Below are 23175 nucleotides of genomic sequence, written 5' to 3'. Positions count from 1 at the left end.
TATCTGTGGTTTGTCATGTCAAATGGGGGTGGATCTTTGCTATAAATGATCTCAGTAGCCATTGTGTTGACACTCAACGGTTCATTAGAAATGGCGAATCGTTGAAAGTCATGTGCTAATGCAAAGCTCTTATTATTATTAAAAATGTAGTTTAAGTATAACTCTGACTGGTGTGTGAAGTTTGTTTCTCCTCATTTGGTAAAGCAGAAATATGCCACCACAGGGTTCAGCCAGCTTTTATGCTACAATGTCCCCATGCAATGGGTCAATCACACAGGCTGTAATAGGAAAGGGTCCTGTTTCCATCGTGTAGCAGGGTAATGTATTCTCAATACTAAGGTGTATATTGCGTATACTGAGAGCAAATGCTGGAGCTGCACATTAAAGCAGTTGAAGTTGGCCAGGTCAGACCTGTGTCCCCTTCACTTATGGCCTATACTCACCAAAGGTGAGCATGCCAGGCATGTGTGACTTATTTTGGAGTGCAATGTTTTGAATTATAATGACCCAACCAAAGCCGGGTGGGCGAGTTGTCCACTTTGACGCCTCGCTCAATTAGAACGGTTCTCTATTTTTGCTTTGTTTTACTCGCGCTGTTGTGACAAAAAACAATATAAAGGTTGTCATTATTCACTTTTTTTCGAGCTAATTTGAATTGGTTTAGGTAGCTAAGGCTTGAGGCTTTACCATGCATGCTAAATTAGACCAAGTCATCAATTTATGGAAACACAGCATCGCTATCAGCAAAGATGATTGGAGATATGGACTATACTGCTAGCATTTCCCACCCGCCTCGCTCTGCTTGCTCCGCCTGCCCACTTATGGTGAGTTTTTTGCGTACTGGACAGTATGGGAGTGTTGTCACACATTTCCAGAATTTTCTCTGGGTCTGGAGAGCTACTATCAATGGACATCATCATATTTTCTGTAAGAGTTTGTTGATTAGTTTGCATGAATGCTACGTTGCAAGTTTGGACTAGCATAGAAACCTTTGCTTGGTTTGGTAGGACACTTCCAGGTTCCAACAGAATGTTCCAGGTTCCAACAGAAGGCTCATCATAGTACCTTCTGTTCAGCTGAAGACATCACAGACAGGCTTTCATATTCATCTTCACATCGCGCAACAATGAACATCAGTAATGACTGTATGGATGGTGATGGAAAGCTAAACACAGACATCAGATTGTACACCAGGGCTTTTGAGGGATTTCCTCAAGTAGGGAACCAGAATGGATGCACAGGTTTGTTCAAATCCTCTCCTCCTCCACTTCCTACCCCCTTTCCTCTCCTGTTCCTGTGCCAGCCGTCATTGCCAGCTGTGCCCCGTCAGCATCTGCCTCCCCCTTTACTTTCCTCTCCTCAGATTCAAATAAATGGATTTAAAACAGACAGATACGTTGCTTGTGATCATAAGCTTGTTCCCTCCCTCAGTTGTTCAAGCACACTTTGTAATGATAACGAGTGGTGGCCCCTTGATTATTGTCTTGTGGACACCCACGACCGTCAGAGGGGCAGTGGGAGGAATCTTTCTTTCTTCTTTATTTTTTTTCTTTATTTTTTCTTTCTGTCACGTGTGCTCCCACTCCCCCTCTCTGGCGCTCGAGGTCGCCTGGATGTTCATCATTACGCACACCTGTCACCATGATTACGCGCACCAGCGCTTCATCGAACTCACCTGGACTCATCACGTCATTGATTGCCTCCCCTTTATCTGTCACTTCCTCCGTTTCATTCCCGTGTCTGCATTGATGTTACTTTGTTTCTCTTGTCCAGATGTTATTCTTGTTTAGTTTCATGTCTGTTTATTATTATATCTTCACCCTGTACTTGCTTCCGTCTCCCAGCGTCTGTAATTACGGAATCGTTACTCTTTCCTTCTTTCCTTTCTTCTTTCTTTCTTTCTTTCTTTCTTTCTTTTTTAATTTTTTTCTTTCTTTCTTGTCTGTGCTAATATAGATCAAATTTGCTAGCAAGCTAACCAACAACTGTAACGATGTATTTGAGAGACGACAAGTGCTTATTTTGTAACTTTATTTATGTTTTCGGTCCCGCTTTACGTGACGTTCAGCTTATAAAGCCTTCATAATACATTCATAAGCACTACATAAATGTGTTACAAAACATCATGCAAGTATGTCATGCTTTATAAAGGGTTCATAAATGTACATAACTGTGCGACATGATCACCAATGTCAAATGTGACATAACCCACTGTCGAATATGATATATACATGTGCATTATAAAGGGTGACATGTTGTGCTGAAGGATGGCTCTAGCTCTAGTCACACTACACCTAATCTCATTCCCAGACACTTCTGCCCAAATGCGCCAAAGGTCTGGTGGATCAACACATCATACTTGGCCTTCATTAGTTAGGGTTTGGGTTCAAATGACATTTTTAGAAGATACATTGTGGAAATGGGCAGGGTCTAGCAATAATTATGACTTTTTTACTGTGTTAAGTAGTGACAATGACAAATGTTTTACTCATAAGGTCACTCCTACAGAATTATATGGTCACTCCCACTAAGGCCAACTTTGAATGGTTGATATCCCAGGCTTATATGTGCTGTGTGCAGTAGCCTGGGGATGACATTACACCAAGAAACACTTACCTTGATGAAAGCCCCCAACCTAAAGACATTGAAAGTGTCTTTCTTCTGGAGCTAAGTTACATGTTCCTCAGTACACAACAACAACGAGCCATACCGCACGATGCTGGACCCATTCAGATCTTTGACACAACAACAACGAGCCATACCGCACGATGCTGGACCCATTCAGAGCTTTGACACAACAACAACGAGCCATACCGCACGATGCTGGACCCATTCAGATCTTTGACGGATTGACCCACTCCCCTGCTGAAAGATCAGCCACAACATGTCTGCACCATTGTAACAGGTTGGAATCAAGGCTTGGTCTCCAGCATGGGAACAGAAGAGAAGTACCTGGTGCAGTAGTCTCAGGTTGGACTACTCCAAATCATCTTGGTTCTGACACACACACACACACACACACACACACACACACACACACACACACACACACACACACACACACACACACACACACACACACACACACACACACACACACACACACACACACACACACACACACACACACACACACACACACACAAATGCAAGCTTTGAAGGTCCATCAACCAATTTCACTACCTCTCACACCCTACAGTAGCCTGTGGATCATGAGAGAACCCTCATAAATCATCAGAACGTTGCTAACCTGTTTATTGAAACTTAATGTAATGTCCTGTAATACTTAGTTTGAAGTGAGACCCCTTCGGTCCTTCATAACACATCTATAAATGCCTTGTATCATATCCAGTGCTTAATTTGAACTGGACCCAGCCGGAACAGGATCCAGCACCTCTCTGTTTTGGACTGTTTTGTTCTGGCACTTATTTGGCCGGATCCGGTAACTCTCATGGAATAACTTATTTTCCTCCACTTTTTGCAATGTATAAATTCTAATAAAAGCGATTCAAGTTCATTCGAGATGCCTCTTCATAAATTTTCATGCCCCCACAAAAAAACGTCATGTGAAAAAGTAGATTTTCAGCCGGGCCTAATATTTTAAAAGTTGATTTGGGTTGAGCTGGCCGGGGCTTATGGTTTGCTCAACATTGTAACCTATGTTTGAGACCAATGCGTGGCCTTGACTGTATGAGAAGCACGCCAGTATCCCTCACATAACTAGAATGAGATTCACGTTTTATGATCTCTCTCCCTCTGCTCTGATAGACACGAGCCTGGAACTCTCATCTCTCCATTGCACTTCATCATTTATTTCCTTATAGAATCATAACCGTGCAAAGGGTTCTGAAGGAACTGCAGCACCCCTGATAAATTGAAATACATTTGCTAAAGTTATAGAATTAATTATGTCTGTTCAGAAATAAATTACATAATTTAGAATAGCCTACTTGTCACGTTCCTGACCTGTTTTCTCTTGTTTTGTATGTCTTTATTGGTCAGGGCGTGAGTGTTGGGTGGGCAGTCTATGTTTTCTATTTCTATGTTGGGTTTTGTGTTCGGCCTGGTATGATTCTCAATTAGAGACAGGTGTGTATCGTTTGTCTCTGATTGAGAGTCATACTAAGGCAGCCAGGGTTTCACTGGTGTTTTGTGGGTGTTTGTTTCCTGTGTTAGCGTTTGGGCCACACAGGACTGTTGCAGGTTAGTCACGTTTGTTGTTTTGTTAATTTGTTAGTGTTTGTTGGTTTGTCATTAAAATCATGAATACCTCCTACTCCGCATCTTGGTCCGATCCATGCTCCTCCTCGTCTGAGGAGGAGAACGACATTGACAGCCGTTACACTACTACATCATGAGAAGGCATATAATTTAGCCACAGAAGATCAATAGCTTCTTCTTAAAAATAGCCTAGCTGTGGATTGCAGCCCAATAACAAGAAATAGCCTGCAGTCGGGAACGCACGGCAAAACTGTCAGTGAACAAACAGCATGCAGACAAAACAGTATGCAATATTTCAGATACAGTCTAGGGAAAACACAGGATGGAAAGCAAATGGCTCCAGCTGTAGGCTATCAAAATATTTATCAACTTGCAAATCTTGTTTTACAAAGTTAAACAAGAGAGAGAGAGGTTTTTGGCACGAGAGCATCGGGCATCACCACCAAGTGAGCTGTGCATCATTGGGTGAGTCTGGGAAACTGGAACGCAGTTTTAGGACTATAATTTCCTCCTCATTTTGTAGCCTACAGTATATTTCTCCACACACTTAGGCCTAGTCTATTGATAAATTCAAGACAAGGTCGTTTTTATTGATCTCAGTTTGTCAGTGTCAAAGTAGCCTGTCATTTCGATCATTTGTGCAGTGACTCATGAATTGCTTGAAACGCGTTTAGAAAATGTCACTCCCCCCCCCCCCCCCCCCCAGACCCTAGGCTACTAATATGTTCCCCATGTGTGGACCTTCTCTCTGTGCTCTATGCCATTATGCAAATGTGATGATATGCATGCAACGCTTTATTGAAGGTGATTTTGTTTCTCATGCATTCCGCTACCTCAGAACTCCCCAGGTCACCCCCCTTTCTGCTCACTTTTTGTTCGGGCACCATCCCGATTTCCAAATTAAGCACTGCATTTGACACTGTACTTAATACAAAGTCAGACACCTTTGGTAATTCATAATACATACATAAAGGTTTAATTATGTGAACACAAATGTAAACTGAAAAATATGTGCATAGCTTGATGATCACTATAGTAGAATGATTGATTGTTATTTATATTGTTTGACTGTCAACTTCGCCAGCTCTGTCCTAATGGTTCTGTCCTGTCCTGTCTGCATGATGGCACATCCTCATCCTCCCCATGTATTCTCTAGCAGCGTAGGTCTCACAACATTGGCCAGTCTGGACAGTGAGTAATTGAGCTGTAGTCCAGTGACATTAGCTCACTCTCTACAGATTAGTGACGCTCAAACAGAAATGTTGCGAAAACAATGTACTGAGCAAATGTCAAATCGTTTTTTACCAAATTACCATACGACAGACCACGTATTAACCCTGCACACCCTAATTGACAAACAAACAAATGAAAACAAAGGCAAAGTCTTCTTATGCTTTGTTGATTTCAAAAAAGCTTTCAATTCAATTTGGCAATTGTTTTTTGGAAGATTTCCACACCACTTTCCTTCCATCTATAGCATTTCTTAATATTATTCAGTTCCTTTGGTTTTGATGCCTAATGATTGAGCACAGCTCTGTTCAAGTAGAGTGTGATTTTGCTGTGATCTGATAGGGGTGTCAGTGGACTGACTGTGAGCACTCTAAGAGACTCTGGGTTGGGGTCAGTGATAAAGTAGTCTACAGTTGTAACGCTCGTCTTCCTCCTCGTCTGAAGAGGAGCATGGATCGGACCAAAACGCAGCGTGGGTTGAATACATATCTTTTAATAAAGCAACGAAGACGAAAAACACACTTGACAAAATACAAAACAAATAAACGACGTGAACAAACGAACGAACGAAAACAGTACCGTGTGGCGCACAAACACAGACACGGCAACAATCACCCACAAACAAACAGTGAGAACAGCCTACCTTAACATGGTTCTCAATCAGAGGAAACGTAAAACACCTGCCCCTGATTGAGAACCATATCAGGCTAGTTGACAAAAACATAGAATGCCCACCCAGCTCACGTCCTGACCAACTAAACAAGACTAAACAAAGGAAATAAGGTCAGGAACGTGACAGTACCCCCCCCCCCCCCCCCCCTAAAGTTGCGGACTCCGGCCGCAAAACCTGACCTATAGGGGAGGGTCTGGGTGGGCATCTGTCCACGGTGGCGGCTCTGGCTCTGGACGTGGTCCCCACCCCACCATAGTTAATCCCCGCTTCCGTGGCCTCCTCCTAATGGCTACCTTCCATATTAACCCCACTGGATTAAGGGGCAGCACCGGACTGAGGGGCAGCACCGGACTGAGGGGCAGCACCGGACTGAGGGGCAGCACCGGACTGAGGGGCAGCTCCGGACTGAGGGGGAATTCCGGCATCGCCGGCGTGACAGGTCACTCTGGCAGCTCCTGGCTGACTGACGACTCTGGCAGATTCTGGCTGACTGACGGCTCTGGCAGATCCTGGCTGACTGACGGCTCTGGCAGATCCTGGCTGACTGACGGCTCTGGCAGATCCTGGCTGACTGACGGCTCTAGCAGATCCTGGCTGACTGACGGCTCTGGCAGATCCTGAAGAAAGAGAGGGTCCAGATTGTCTAGCCCGGCTGATTTGTAGGGGTCCAGATTTTGCAGGTCTTTCAGAACATCAGGCTTGGGCGAGTTGCTGTGGGGGGTGGAGGACTGTTGATTGGGGTAGGGGTAGCCAGGTGGAAAGCATGGCCAGCCGTAGAAAATTGCTTATTGAAATTCTCAATTATAGAGGATTTATCAGTGGTGACAGTGTTTCCTAGCCTAAGTGCAGTGGGCAGCTGGGAGGAGGTGCTCTTATTCTCCATGGACTTTACAGTGTTCCAGAATTTTTTTGAGTTTGTGCTACAGGATGCAAATTTCTGCTTGAAAAAGTTAGCCTTAGCTTTCCTAACTGCCTGTGTATATTTGTTCCTAACTTCCCTGAAAAGTTGCATATCACAGGGGCTATTTGATGCTAATGCAGAACGCCACAGGATGTTTTTGTGCTGGTCAAGGGCAGTCAGGCCTGGAGAGAACCAAGGGCTATATCTCTTCCTGGTTCTACATTTTTTGAAATGGGCATGTTTATTTAAGATGGTGAGGAAGGCACTTTTAAAGAATAACCAGGTGTCCTCTACTGACGGGATGAGGTCAATATCCTTCCAGGATACCCGGGCCAGGTCGATTAGAAAGGCCTGTTCGCTGAAGTGTTTCAAGGAGCGTTTGACAGTGATGAGGGGTGGTCGTTTGACCGCAGACCCATTACTTATGCAGGCAATGAGGCAGTGATCGCTGAGATCTTGGTTGAAAACAGCAGAGGTGTATTTGGAGGGCAAGTTGGTTAGGATGATATCTATGAGGGTGCCCGTGTTTACGGATTTGGGGTTGTACCTGGTTTGTTCATTGATAATTTGTGTGAGATTGAGGGCATCAAGTTTAGATTGTAGGATGCCCGGGGTGATAAGCATGTCACAGTTTAGGTGACCTCGCAGCACGAGCTCTGAAGATAGATGGATAGACATAGAAATTCCGGTATGTAGATACCTGTTTGATTACGCATAATGCCTGCTTTGTCACACTGCAGTGCTCCACCATTATTCCTGGTAGAAGTATCTTAATATATAGTAGGATATTGATGTTTGTGTTTTTGACATATGTCTTGATTATATGATATGACAAAGACACTACTTCCTGTGGATAGCAGTTCATTAATACTCAAAGCACAATGCCTCATCAGCTGTGATGGGTTCAGCCCTCTCTATTAGTAGTCACGTAGGTCTGACTGCTGCAGCAGGACTTGAAAACAATATAAGCCTAAACATCTCACAAATGACAACAATCTGCTTGCTTCATGCTTTGTTTACCGTTCAAACTCATTGTTGTCATTGTCACTAAAGCGGAAATGATGCACTAAATGACTGCTTGTATCTATGAGAGTCCCAGGTCCTCATTTCTTCCCAAGATTTTGGGCTTGCGTCCCAAACGAGTCAAAAGTAATGCACTATGTAGGAAATACGGTGCCATTTGGGATGCGTATCGTGTCTCTGGAAGAGAAGGAGAGAAGTGGTCTTAATAGCAAGTTCTCTCAGTGCAGCCTGTCTGTCACTCTCCAACTCCTGACAGGCTGGACTGACTGACTGACTCATAGATTTCTCTTTCTATGGACTGACTGACTGGCGCGTGATGGAAAGCTGTGGCCAAATTAAAGCCTGGGAGAGAGATGAGACCCAATTATGCTGTTAATAACCGCCCACTGACCTCTCTCTATGGTGCTTCTTCGCCAGTGCCCATTATATCAAAAAAACATTTGTTAGATTACAGTGGCCTGTTTCAATCACACTCAAACTCACACTCAAACTCCTTTACAATGCAGTGCTTATTGTGGCCGATGTAAAAACCATAAACAGCGTCTCCGAACACAGCCCTGTTAAACAGAGAACGATATTACAAGGTTGATCATGTATAGTTGTCCCTTTAAATCCGCACAGGGGTGGGAAATCCCAGTCCTCGAGGGCCTGATTGGTGTCACACCTTTTCTCCATCCCTAGCAAACACAGCTGATTAATCAAATGTCATTCTAAACTGAAGATCATGATTAGGTGATTATTGGAGTCAGGTGTGTTAGCTGGGGCTGGGGCAAAACTGTGAGACCAATCAGGCCCTCGAGGACTGGAATTGCCCACCCCTGTAGTGTAGAGACAATGAAGAGAGGAGTATTACAATGTTCAAATCTGGAATACGTCTCAATAAACACAAATAAAAATACCTATAGTCATTTATCACGAAGCTGGGGGGAGTTGGTTATAAAAAAAATCTGTGTGGCACAAGCAAGACTAATTACACAAAAAAGCAGCTTTTATTCCCCACAAACTATCTGTCACCTCCACGTCATTATTCACTGTTTAAAGTGATAGTTCCTGTAGACTTGTCACTGCGCTAACGCAAGTTAGCGTTGGCTCTCGAAACTACCTTGGTAACTTTCTTCATACTGGACCCCAATATCCCCAAATATCCCTTTAACATGAATCTTTTTGCATGCTAGAAGTAATCTCATGGCACTAAACTATACCAGGGCTGTGCACCAAATGGCACATTATTCCCTACATAGTGTCATATATAGGGAATAGGGTGCCATTTGGGACACATGCGCTCTCCAAGAAGTTCTCTTACTCTATTAGTCGACTAGAAGTTGAGTTGGATGGAAAGGAAGCTAGGTGAGAGGTCCTGCTGATTCACCGAGCAGCAAGGTAGTTCTCCTCCTGAGTGAATGTTAAAGGAGAGATAGACCAGGATTGTGTTCTAAATGGCACACTATTCCCTATTTGTCCACTACTTTTGACCAGTGCCCATAGGGAATAGGGTGCCATTTGGGACTAGATTTTGCTGGAGAACTAGCTTGAAGAATGTATTATTCATCAGAAACAGAGAGACATGAATCATCTCTCCTTTTCTTCCTCCACCCCTTCAATGCAACCCCACTCATAGCCAAGGCCAGAGCTGTTCTGAGGCTGCACTCCGCATACTTATTTCCGCAGGTATTTTGTTACGACTGTTGGCTGAAATAGAGACTCAACCCATCGTAAACAAATCATTTTGAAAATTTGACCTGTTTTCCCTCTCTTGTTCAGTACCAAGAGGCCCAGAAACTGATTGGCAGAAACTCATTTGGTTGCTAGTGTCAGAAGTTATTATCAGAGCCATTTTGACACATGAAAGACTCCAGTTTCTCTCTCTACCCTGCAGTTTGGTGCGACTGGAATAGTTATTGAACCGTGCCATTCTCGTCCTGAGATCTATACCTCCTGTATATTTGATAGGCCTGTACCCTCGAGCCATGTGATCTGTGGGGTGGAAATGCACCTTGCAACCAAGGATGCATCCCAAATAGCACCCTATTCCTTATATAGTGCACTACTTTTGTAGTTCACTTTAAAGGGAATAGGGTGCCACTTTGAACGCATGTACTGCTTACTGATGTCACTGGCGCTCCCTGGCGATGTCATAAATAGACTACAGTGTCATTGTGAAACCTGATGAAGTCCATGTGGAATAGAAACAGAAAACGATGCCGGACATCTCTCTCACCTTCACCAGACGATGACATCACAGAGCCACAGATGCTTGTCTCTTTTCACTGTAGTGTTGTTGCAGTAGTCAGTATGTCCTTGTTGTCTAAAGACCAGGGTTAAAGTAAAAGAGTAGACTATCTTTTCCCAGTCTGTTGATAAAGATTACAGTAAAAGAGAACCTTGTAGTATGTGTACAGCCCTGGGAAAAGGGGGCATTACATCAAATATGTTTCCATTTGTATCTCAGACAAGTCACTCAGAGCCTTATGAGAGAAAAGTCCTCATATACTCTGAAACAAGATCATATCTAATTTTGACATATATTGAAACAAAATGAGAGCCAGACAGTGCTGGTATAGCCAAGGTTTATGAAGCAAATGTCAGTGCATTTCTACTGGCACACTAAAGCCAGCAGGGTATAATCTGAGGCAGAGCTGTGTCACACAGCCAGACCCACTTCTGACAGGCTGTGTGGTGATCAAATCACATTTTACTGGTCACATACACATATTTAGCAGATATTATTGCGTGTGTAGCGAAATACTTGTGCTCCTAGTTCCAACAGTGCAGTATTATCCAACAATGCACACACATCTAAAAGTAAAATAATGAAATTAAGACATATAAATATTAGATTGAGCAATATCAGAGTGGCATTGACTAAAATACAGTAGAAAAGAATACAGTATATACATATGAGATGAGTAAAGCAGTATGTAAACATTATTTAAACATTATTAAAGTGATGAGTGTTCCATTTTTAAAGTGACCAGTGATTCCAAGTCTATATAGGGCAGGATCCTCTAAGGTGCAGGATTGAGTAACCGGGTGGTACCCGGCTGGTTATGGCTATTTAACATTCTGAAGGCCTTGAGAGCTGTTTTTCAGTCTCTCGGTCCCAGCTTTGATGCACCTGTACTGAAACTTGCCTTCTGGACGGTAGTGAGATGAACAGGCCGTGGCTCAGGTGGTTGATGTACGTGATGATCTTTTTGGCCTTGCTGTCACATCGGGTGCTGTAGGTGTCCTGCGGTGATACGTTGGGCAGACCGCACCACCCTCTGGAAAGCCCTGTGGTTACTGGCAGTGCAGTTGCCGTACCAGGCGGTGATACAGCCCGACAGAATGCTCTCAATTGTGCATCTGTAAAGTTTGTGAGGGTCTTAGGGGCCAAGCCAAATTTCTTCAGCCTCTTAAGGTTGAAAAGACGCTGTTGCGCCTTCTTCACCACACTGTCTGTGTGGGTGGACCATTTCAGATCGTTGGTGATGTGTACGCCAAGGAACTTGACGCTTTTTACCTTCTCCACTGCGGTCCCGTCGATATGGATAGGGACTGGTGTTGAAGGCTGAGCTATAGTCAATGAACAGCATTCTTACATAGGGCAGTGTGCAGTACGATGGCGATTGCATCGTTTGTGGATCTATTGGGTACGGTATGCAAATTGAAGTGGGTCTAGGGTGTCAGGTAAGGTAGAGGTGATGTGATCATTAACTAGCCTCTCACAGCACTTCATGATGACAGAAGTGAGTCCTATGGGGCGATAGTCATTTAGTTCAGTTACTTTCGCTTTCTTGGGTACAGGAACAATGGTGGACAACTTGAAGCAAGTGAGGACAGCAGACTGGGATAGGGAGAGATTGAATATGTCCGTAAACACTCCAGCCAGCTGGTCTGCGCATGCTCTGAGGATGCGGCTAGGGATGCCATCTGGGCTGACAGCCTTGTGAGGGTTAACACTTAAAGGCTCACATCAGCCCCGGAGAAGGAGAGTCCACAGTCCTTGGTAGCAGGTCGCGTCGGTGGCACTGTGTTATCCTCAAAGCAGGCGAAGAAGGTGTTTACCTTTTCCTGGAGCAAGACGTTGGTGTCCACAACTTGGCTGGTTTTCCCTTTGTAATCCGTGATTGTCTGTAGACCGTGCCACATACAGTGGGGAGAAAAAGTATTTGATACACTGCCGATTTTGCAGGTTTTCCTACTTACAAAGCATGTAGAGGTCTGTAATTTTTTATCATAGGTACACTTCAACTGTGAGAGACGGAATCTAAAACAAAAATCCAGAAAATCACATTGTATGATTTTTAAGTAATTCATTTGCATTTTATTGCATGACATACGTTTTTGATACATCAGAAAAGCAGAACTTAATATTTGGTACAGAAACCTTTGTTTGCAATTACAGAGATCATACGTTTCCTGTAGTTCTTGACCAGGTTTGCACACACTGCAGCAGGGATTTTGGCCCATTCCTCCATACAGACCTTCTCCAGATCCTTCAGGTTTCGGGGCTGTCGCTGGGCAATACGGACTTTCAGCTCCCTCCAAAGATTTTCTATTGGGTTCAGGTCTGGAGACTGGCTAGGCCACTCCAGGACCTTGAGATGCTTCTTACGGAGCCACTCCTTAGTTGCCCTGGCTGTGTGTTTCGGGTCGTTGTCATGCTGGAAGACCCAGCCACGACCCATCTTCAATGCTCTTACTGAGGGAAGGAGGTTGTTGGCCAAGATCTCGCGATACATGGCCCCATCCATCCTCCCCTCAATACGGTGCAGTCGTCCTGTCCCCTTTGCAGAAAAGCATCCCCAAAGAATGATGTTTCCACCTCCATGCTTCACGGTTGGGATGGTGTTCTTGGGGTTGTACTCATCCTTCTTCTTCCTCCAAACACGGCGAGTGGAGTTTAGACCAAAAAGCTCTATTTTTGTCTCATCAGACCACATGACCTTCTCCCATTCCTCCTCTGGATCATCCAGATGGTCATTGGCAAACTTCAGAAGGGTCTGGATATGCGCTGACTTGAGCAGGGGGACCTTGCGTGCGCTGCAGGATTTTAATCCATGACGGCGTAGTGTGTTACTAATGGTTTTCTTTGAGACAGTGGTCCCAGCTCTCTTCAGGTCATTGACCAGGTCCTGCCGTGTAGTTCTGGGCTGATCCCTCACCTTCCTCATGATCATTGATGCCCCATGAGGTGAGATCTTGCATGGAGCCCCAGACCGAGGGTGATTGACCGTCATCTTGAACTTCTTCCATTTGCGCCAACAGTTGTTGCCTTCTCAACAAGCTGCTTGCCTATTGTCCTGTAGCCCATCCCAGCCTTGTGCAGGTCTACAATTTTACCCCTAATGTACTTACACAGCTCTCTGGTCTTGGCCATTGTGGAGAGGTTGGAGTCTGTTTGATTGAGTATGTGGACAGGTGTCTTTTATACAGGTAACGAGTTCAAACAGGTGCAGTTAATACAGGTAATGAGTGGAGAACAGGAGGGCTTCTTAAAGAAAAACTAACAGGTCTGTGAGAGCCGGAATTCTTACTGGTTGGTAGGTGATCAAATACTTATGTCATGCAATAAAATGCAAATTAATTACTTAAAAATCATACTTGTTCTCCCCACTGTACGTGTCATATCTGAGCCGTTGAATTGCGACGCCATTTTGTATCTGTACTGACGTTTTGCTTGTTTGATTGCCTTATGGAGGGAACAACTACACTGTTTGTATTCAACCATATTCCCAGTCACCTTGGTTGAATGCGGTGGTTCACGCTTTCAGTTTTGCTCGAATGCTACCATCTATCCACAGTTTCTGATTTGGGCAGGTTTTAATAGTCACTGTGGGAACACCATCCGCTATACACTTCATGATGAACCCAGTCACCACATCAGTGTAAACGTCCATGTCATTCTCAGAGGCTACCCAGAACATATCACAGTCCGCGTGATCAACACAATCTTGATGCATGGTTTCCGATTGGTATAACCAGCATTGAATAGACCTTAACACGGGTACTTCCTGTTTGAATTTCTGCCTATAGGAAGGGATGAGAAAAATGTATACATTATCTGATTTGCCAAAGGGAGGGCGGGGGAGGGCCTTGTAGGCATCCCGGAAGTTGGAGTAGCAGTGGTCGAGTGTTTTAGCAGTGCAATGTGTTGATAGATCATCGGTAGTGTTTTCCTCAAATTTGATTTGTTAAAATCCACAGCTACAACAAATGCGGCTTCAGGATATGTGGTTTCCAGTTTGCACAAAGTCCAGTGTAGTTCCTTGAGGGCCGTCGTGGTGTTGGCTTGATGGGGAATATACACGGCTGTGACTATAACCGAAGAGAATTCTCTTGGGAGGTAATATGGTCGTCATTTGATTGTAATGTATTCTAGGTCTTGTGAACAAAAGGACTTGAGTTTCTGTACATTTATCACAATCACACCATGAGTAGTTTATCATGAAACATACACCCCTTACTTCCTTCTTCCCTGAGAGTTCTTTATTCCTGTCTGCGCGATGTACTGAGAACCCAGCTGGCTGTATGGACAGGGACAGTATATCCCGAGAGGGACATGATTCTGTGAAACAGAGTATGTTCCAGTCCTTGATGTCTCTGTGGATGGAGATCCTCACCCTGAGATTGTCTACTTTATTGCCCAGAGAATGAACATTAGCGAGTAATATACTCGGAAGAGGTGGATGGTGTGCACGCCTCCTGAGTCGGACTAGAAGTCCACTCCGAATACCTCTTCTCCACAGTCGGTGTCTTGGAGCAGCCTTTGGGATGTGTTAAATTGACCTGTGGGGTAAGAACAAAAGATCCAATTTGGGAAAGTTGTATTCCTGGTCGTAATGCTGGTGAGTTACCGCCACTCTGATATCTAAAAGTTATGTAATAACACAAAAAATGTTCTGGGCTAATAATGTAAGAAATAACACACAAAAAAACTAAATACTGAAAAGTTGCTTAGGAGCTAGAAGCAGAGCTGCCATGTCTGTCAGCTCCATCTTTATGTGGTGACCATCAGACATGTGCGTGCCCTCTCTGCTTCAGGCTGACACCATTCTGCCCCCATGTGGCATTTGAGCTCAGAGCAAGACAGACATGCCAGGATTTCTTTAAAATGCGACTCTTTTCTGCTGTAATAAGTAATTTTTACTTACCCTCAGGCTCCCTCCTTCACTTTTTCTCTCTCATAAAGAAATACAGCATTTTTTTCAGTCTCTACCGGTCATCTTTTATGTAATTTGATGAATGATGTCTGTGAATGATGAAAAGGGCAGCTACAGTATCATGGTGTATGCGTCCCACCCTATTCGCTATGTGCCCTGGTCAAAAGTAGTGCACTATGAAGAGAATAGGGTGCCATTTGAGGAAAAAGCCCCCCAAAACCCCATTGAAAATCAAATGAGAAGTCGAAAGGCTGAAGAATGCAGGGGTGAGACCAGACTACACAAACTATTTCATTCAGTAGGAATTCAATTTGAATGCTCGACCAGGCCGGAGTCATTGACTGACACTTTAAATGCCTCCATCTCAATGCAAATGTGCCCATCTCTCTCTCTCTCTCTCTCTCTCTCTCTCTCTCTCTCTCTCTCTCTCTCTCTCTCTCTCTCTCTCTCTCTCTCTCTCTCTCTCTCTCTCTCTCTCTCCCCCTCTCCCTCTCCCTCTCCCTCTCCCTCTCCCTCTCCCTGATTACCTGTCATTCATGTCCCAGTGCGTTGTGACCTTCCCTCCCCGTGTCACCACTCTATTTACTCCTTTAAACCGCCTGTCAAACACAGATCCATTCTCCTTCCTGCGGCCACGTCCATTTGTTTGAACAGGGACGGCACCCGGGCACTACAGGGCATATGAAATGGGAGTCTCAGGATGCACCCTATTCCTTAAATAGTGTACTACTTTTGACCAGGGCCCGTAGGTCTTTTGACCAGTTCACTATATAGGGAATCGGTTGCCATTTGGGACACATCCTCTTTCTGTTGGGATTTATGCCGACATAATGTCTGTGTTCTGTCTACTGGTGACTTGACGTGGCCCGTGTCATTTGTACGTTTGATAACGGCTATAATTTAGATTAGGGAATTGGATGTGGGATTTCTCATTATTATCGTGATATTCATTTAAATAGTTTCTGTGGTTAGTTGGAGACAGCTCCTCAGAATGACTTGTAGGTATAGATGTCTTGTTTCAGATGGAGGGATGAGAGGAGCGGTGAGCGGAGGAGTTAGAGGAGGGGTGAGAGGATTGATGGGAGAAGTGACTACATTAGTCAGATTAATGATATTCTGTGTTTGATTGTAGATGTCTCTCAGTTCAGTTCAGCTATGTATGTTAAACAGGCTCTGTTCTGCTTGACTTTCAGTCTCATTGTTGTCAGCTGTGTTCTGTCTCACCACCTAATTACATTTCACTGTGGGCCATTTTGGCCATTTGACTGTCAATGTATCAACACATACAGCATGTAGATTATGCATAAACTGTAGTCACATGTGAATAAAGCTGAAGTTTATTTCCCTTGGTCTTCTCCCCTAGCTTAGCTTCCATCCTCCTTTCTGTCTCTCTCCTCCTCTAGCTTCTACCCTCCTCTCCGTCTCTCTCCTCCCCTAGCTTCCATCCTCCTCTCTGTCCCTCTCCTCTCCTAGCTTCCATCCTCTTCTCTCTCTCTCTCCTCCCCTAGCTTTCATCCTCCTCTCTGTCTCTCTCCTCTTCTAGCTTTCATCCTCCTCTCTGTATCTCTCCTCTCCTAGCTTCCATCCTCCACTCTGTCTCCCTCCTCCCCTAGCTTCCACCCTCCTCTCTGTCTCTCATTTCCTAGCTTCCATCCTCCTCTCTGTTTCTCTCCTAATCCCCAGCAGGGTTTGGTGGGATGCCAACACTAGTCTCTCTGTCTCTATTCATCCCCACAGACAGTCTCTGGCTGTCAACTTTCAAGATTATAGCCAAACCAAGAGGAAGGGGGCACTAATGCAGCACATTCAAATGATTTAAAATCTGGGCTACTCTGCTACCACTTTCATTTTGATGTCACCTAGCAAAACTCCCTTTAATTGAATCAACAACAGACACCCCTATTTTTTTCCTCCTAGTGGTCACTTATTGGTGATGGGATACTGAGAAATGGGAGTGAAAGCAGCCTGTGAACGTTCCTATATTTATCCAGCTCTCCCTCTAGCCAGGGGAATACACCTGCCTCCATGGCTCTGCAGAGCCCAGAATTTCATCACATTATTATAGTGCCTTCCCAGACGCCCCCTCTAAAACAAACAAGGGAATTAAAGGCAATAAATTATGTTTATTTTCCCCTTTCCCCTCTGATAAAGGCTGACATGTTATTTCAGTAGGTTCAGTAGGCCTGGGGGATGCGATGCGTACACCTCTCACCCTGTCGTCCTGGGTCTGAGCCTGGGGATGCGTACACCTCTCACCCTGTCGTCCTGGGTCTGAGACTGGGGATGCGTACACCTCTCGCCCTGTCGTCCTGGGTCTGAGACTGGGGATGCGTATACCTCTCACCCTGTCGTCCTGGGTCTGAGCCTGGGGATGCGTATATCTCTCACCCTGTCGTCCTGGGTCTGAGCCTGGGGATGCGTATACCTCTCGCCCTGTCGTCCTGGGTCTGAGCCTGGGGATGCGTACACCTCTCGCCCTGTCGTCCTGGGTCTGAGCCTGGGGATGCGTACACCTCTCGCCCTGTCGTCCTGGGTCTGAGCCTGGGGATGCGTACACCTCTCGCCCTGTCGTCCTGGGTCTGAGACTGGGGATGCGTATACCTCTCGCCCTGTCGTCCTGGGTCTGAGACTGGGGATGCGTACACCTCTCGCCCTGTCGTTCTGGGTCTGAGACTGGGGATGCGTATACCTCTTGCCCTGTCGTCCTGGGTCTGTGTCTGGGGATGCGTCCCAAATGGCACCCTTTTCCCTATATAGTGCACTACTTTTGACCAGAGCCCTATGATGACAATTTGCAATTTAGGATGCATCATGGGTCTGGGCAGATACTTCCCCTTTTTGATATCATTAGGATTTCTGTTCCATTGCTCCCCTGGCTGGCCGTCCCCTAGCCCACTGTGGGATTTATCCCTGTCTAAGTCACACACATACACACGCCAGACACCAGTTAGGAGAGGGCAGGCTAGCCTGGAATCCAAACCAAAATATCATTGTTGCATTATTGTTTCTCTCCACAGTAGAAGAAGAAGCTGAACTATAATGAGTTTGGATTTCAGGCAAAGAAGAAGGCCCGACCAGACTGTCTCAGGGCCATACAGTACATATGTCCCCATCTATGGCTCTGGCCCTAACCTCTACACATGTAGATGGTTTGACAGAGACATAGACGGTCACAAAAACAATACAGAAATACACAACGGGAAAAGAAGGAACAGCACGTCAGAAATCAGCTCAATGTAATTAAAGAATCCATAGACTCTAACTCCTTCTGTGAAAATTGTAAAACACTAAACAAACAACAACATGAATAATTATCTATCCAAAATGGAGATGTATGGGTGAACCACTTCTCCAATCTTTATGGCTCTATAACAAAGAACAAACAGCAAAATCATATACAAATGGCTAGCACAGACTGGAATATGGACGCTTCCGGATTCTTCCGATGGCATTGAGGAGTACACCACATCAGTCACTGGCTTTATCAATAAGTGCAGCGAGGACGTCGTCCCCACAGTGACTGTACGTACCTACCCCAACCGGAAACCATGGATTACAGGCAACATTCGCACTGAGCTAAAGGGTAGAGCTGCTGCTTTCAAGGAGCGGGACTCTAACCCAGAAGCTTATAAGAAATCCCGCTATGCCCTTCGACGAACCATCAAACAGGCAAAGCGTCAATACAGGACTAAGATCGAATCGTACTACACCGGCTCCGACGCTCGTCGGATGTGGCAAGGCTTGCAAACTATTACAGACTACAAAGGGAAGCACAGCTGAGAGCTGCCCAGTGACACAAGCCTACCAGACGAGCGAAATAACTTATATGCTCGCTTCGAGGCAAGCAACACTGAAACATGCATGAGAACATCAACTGTTCCGGATGACTGTGTGATCACACTCTCCGCAGCCGATGTGAGTATGACCTTTAAACAGGTCAACATTTACAAGGCCGCTGGGCCAGATGGATTACCAGGACGTGTACTCTGAGCATGCGCTGACTAACTGGCAAGTGTCTTCACTGACATTTTCAACCTCTCCCTGTCTGAGTCTGTAATACCAATATGTTTCAAGCAGTGACTATCTTAGTGACTATTAAAGACTACCAGAACACACTGGATTGTCCAAATACCTTGAATGAATTACAGGACAAAATAAAAACCCTCCAACCCAAAAAGGCTTGTGGTGTTGATGGTATCCTCAATGAAATGATAAAATATACAGACAACAAATTCCAATTTGCTATACTAAAACTATTTAACAACTATATAACAATATTTGGAACCAAGGACTGATCACCCCAATCCACAAAAGTGGAGACAAATTTGACCCTAATAACCACCGGGGGATATGCGTCAACAGCAACCTTGGGAAAATCTCCTACATTATCATTAACAGCAGACTCGTACATTTCCTCAGTGAAAACAATGTTCTGAGCAAATGTCAAATTGGCTTTTTACCAAATTATCGTACGACAGACCACGTATTCACCCTGCACACCGTAATTGACAAACAAACAAACCAAAACCAAGGCAAAGTCTTCTCTTGCTTTGCTGATTTCGAAAAAGCCTTCGACTCACTTTGGCATGAGGGTCTGCTATACAAATTGATGGAGTTTGGGGGGAAAAACATACGACATTATAAAATCCATGTACACAAACAACAAGTGTGCAGTTAAAATTGGCAAAAAACACACATTTCTTCCGACAGGGCTGTGGGGTGAGACAGGGATGCAGCTTAAGCCCCACCCTCTTCAACATATGTATCAACGAATTGGCGAGGGCACTAGAACAGTCTGCAGCACCCGGCCTTACCCTACTAGAATCTGAAGTCAAATGTCTACTGTTTGCTTATGATCTCGTGCTTCTGTCACCAACCAAGGAGGGCCTACAGCAGCACCTAGATCTTCTGCACAGATTCTGCCAGACCTGGGCCCTGACAGTAAATCTCAGTAAGACCAACATTTTGGTGTTCCAAAAAAGGTCCAGTCGCCAGAACCACAAATACAAATTCCATCTGGACACCGTTTCCCTAGATCATACAAAAAATATACATACCTTGGCCTAAATATCAGCGCCACAGGTAACTTCCACAAAGCTGTGAACGATCTGAGAGACAAGGCAAGAAGGACCTTCTATGCCATCAAAAGGAACATAACATTTGACATACCAATTAGGATCTGGCTAAAAATACTTGAATCAGTTATAGAACCCATTGCCCTTTATGGTTGTGAGGTCTGGGGTGCGCTCACCAACCAAGAAGTCACAAAATGGGACAAACACCAAATTCTGCAAAAATATCCCCTGTGTACAACATAAAACACCAAATAATACAAGCAGAGCAGAATTAGGCCGATACCCGCTAATGATCAAAATCCAGAAAAGAGCTGTTAAATTCTACACCACCTAAATGGATCGATTCCCAAACTTTCTATTGTAATGAATACTCAGGGAGAAAAAGGTGTAGATACACGCGCAGGGCGCGGCAGGTGTTTATTTCGCCTTCGCAGAAGGCAGGAATTGTGGTCACAGGCAGGCAATGGTCATACATAGGTAGTAGGCAAACAGGCAGGTGAATCAAAACTAGGACTGAAGGCTATATCTGGTTCTCACAAACGAGCTAGGAAAAACTAACAATACCTTAGAAATGCACAAACAGAATGAACTGAACTAAATAAGGAGTTGATGATTCCAGGTGAGTAACTAACACAGGTGAAATCAATGAACAAAAATAAAAGACAGGGCTACGTTCAAGAGCACAAAGAAACAGGGCTACATTCAAGAACACAATGAAAAGAACACAAGGTTGACTAATAAAATAAATACAGAACCTTACATCCATAACAAAGCCATCATCTACAGAGAGATGAACCTGGAGAAGAGTCCCCTAAGCAAGCTTGTCCTGGGGCTCTGTTCACAAACACAAACAGACCCCACAGAGCCCCAGGACAGAAACACAGACCCAACTAAATCATGAGAAAACAAAAAAATAATTACTTGACACATTGGAAAGAATTAACTAAAAAAACAGAGCAAACTAGAATGCCTTTTGGGCCTAAACAGAGAGTACACAGTGGCAGAATACCAGAATACCTGTGACTGACCAAAACTTAAGGAAAGCTTTGACTATGTACATACTCAGTGAGCATAGTCTTGCTATTGAGAAAGGCTGCCGTAGGCAGACCTGGCTCTCAAGAGAAGACATGCTATGTGCACACTGCCCACAAAATGAGGTGGAAACTGAGCTGCACTTCCTAACCTCCTGCCAAATGTATGACCATATTAGCGACACATATTTCCCTCAGATTACACAGATCCACAAAGAATTTGAAATCAAACCTGATTTTGATAAACTCCCATATCTATTGGGTGAAATACCACAGCGTGCCATCACAGCAGCAAGATTTGTGACCTGTTGCCACAAGAAAAGGGAAAACAGTGAAGAACAAACACCATTGTAGATACAACCCATATTTATGTTTATTTATTTTCCCTTTTGTACTTTACCCATTTGCACATCGTTACAACACTGTATATAGCCATAATATGACATTTGTAATGTCTTTATTATTTTGGAACTTCTGTGAGTGTAATGTTTACTGTTTACTTTTTCACTTTTGTTTATTATCTGCTTCACTTGCTTTGGAAATGTTAACATATGTTTCCCATGCCAATAAAGCCCCTTCAATTGAAATGACAGAGGCGGCTGGTGTACGAGATCACGGCCACCTTGACTGGGAGTTATTTTTCCTCCTAATCCAGACTGTTCGCTACAGTAGCCATGCTTCTAAAGCAGAATGTCAGCTTCTTAATGAGCAGACTGTCTGCTCCCTCTGAGCAACCCTCTCAACCTCACACACACACACACACACACACACACACACACACACACACACACACACACACACACACACACACACACACACACACACACACACACACACACACACACACACACACACACACACACACACACACACACACACACACACACACACAGTACGTACTCTGTCAGGAGAGAAGTGAAGAGTCAATGCATTATGGATGGCTCCTGACTCCTTCACTGAAATTAATAGGCTGCTGGCTCAGGACAAACAACACTTTTAAAACAATGTTTTCTCTGCTATGCTTTCACTGTTTTTTCTTGGATTAGAATCGGACATCTGTATTCAAACCCAAAGTATTATCTTATTACCCAGTGTATTACTGCTCCTCAAAGTCAGTTTATACAATGGCAGTCTTTGGCTCTGATGTACAAAGTGTTTTAGGATAGTTCAGGACTTTAGTCATTGTTGAATGGGAAATGTGTGGTGAATTATTCTCGCTGTGTTCCTCTGACACGGGGGAACTCCTAATCCTAGTAGGATAAATCCACTCTCACTGGGAATAGGATTTGGTCTATTGGGGACTTTCCCCCTACCGTTGAGCTACTTTGAGCATCTAGAAGTGCTAAATAAATGAATGAATTAATGAATCAATTAATTCAATGTTTATTATCATTAGCTGCAGCAGAGGTCATGGTCAAACATTAGAGGGTACTTCTGGTCCAACGTAGTGCAGTATATAGGGAATAGTGTGCCATTTCAGAAGCAGCTACACATTTATTTCACCCTCCATATGTGTTACAGGTAATTACATTAAGTGCCCTCTCTCACGGGAAGCTGTGACCTCACTTGTGTCATTCTATAATTGTGTGTGTGTGTTTTCTCACAGATGCAGGGTTTTAATTGGGCCAGCAGATTAATTCCATTGGCTTGGCCTATACCGGTGGCCTCTGCTATCTCCAGACTGATTAAAGGGGATTTTATTGATGCATGAAAGAAATACCTTTACTCTGGAATAAACAGTGGGGTCCGAAATTATTGACACCCTTTATAAAGATTAGCAAAACATGTGTGTATAAAATACATCATTAAAATACTGATAAATATTGTATGCACAAAAAAGGGAAATTATATTATTTTATACTAAAACAATTCCTCA

The sequence above is a fragment of the Salvelinus alpinus genome, chromosome 3, assembly GCF_045679555.1.
Source record: "Salvelinus alpinus chromosome 3, SLU_Salpinus.1, whole genome shotgun sequence".
Lineage (NCBI taxonomy): Eukaryota > Metazoa > Chordata > Actinopteri > Salmoniformes > Salmonidae > Salvelinus > Salvelinus alpinus.
The sequence above is the reverse complement of the archived record's forward strand: the minus strand, read 5'-3'. Positions refer to the sequence as shown.